Below are 580 nucleotides of genomic sequence, written 5' to 3'. Positions count from 1 at the left end.
GCACACTAGATGACCCTCTTTGGTTCAGCCTTCCCCTCTGCCTTCCTTCCCTCCACCTTTAAATAATGCATGACTTGTCCCATCCCTCATATGGTTAATGGGTTCATTAGTCCTCTACTCCATTAGATCATACCGAATAGGATCCTATGGACGTGCAGTGGTGATTGTGAATGTAGGGCCCCTCAGGAGAGGAACTCTAACAGCATTGGTAATGACATGTTATTTGTCACATGCGCTGAATAAAAGGGAGTACCAGTACCATATACAGGGAGTACCAGTACCATATACAGGGAGTACCAGTACCATATACAGGGAGTACCAGTACCATATACAGGGAGTACCAGTACCATATACAGGGAGTACTAGTACCGTATACAGGGAGTACCAGAACCATATACAGGGAGTACCAGAACCATATACAGGGAGTACCAGAACCATATACAGGGAGTACCATATACAGGGAGTACCATATACAGGGAGTACCAGTACCATATACAGGGAGTACCATATACATGGAGTACCAGTACCATATACAGGGAGTACCAGTACCATATACAGGGAGTACCAGAACCATATACAG

Source organism: Oncorhynchus clarkii, chromosome 18 (assembly GCF_045791955.1).
Source record: "Oncorhynchus clarkii lewisi isolate Uvic-CL-2024 chromosome 18, UVic_Ocla_1.0, whole genome shotgun sequence".
In the NCBI taxonomy this organism is placed as follows: domain Eukaryota; kingdom Metazoa; phylum Chordata; class Actinopteri; order Salmoniformes; family Salmonidae; genus Oncorhynchus; species Oncorhynchus clarkii.
The sequence above is the reverse complement of the archived record's forward strand: the minus strand, read 5'-3'. Positions refer to the sequence as shown.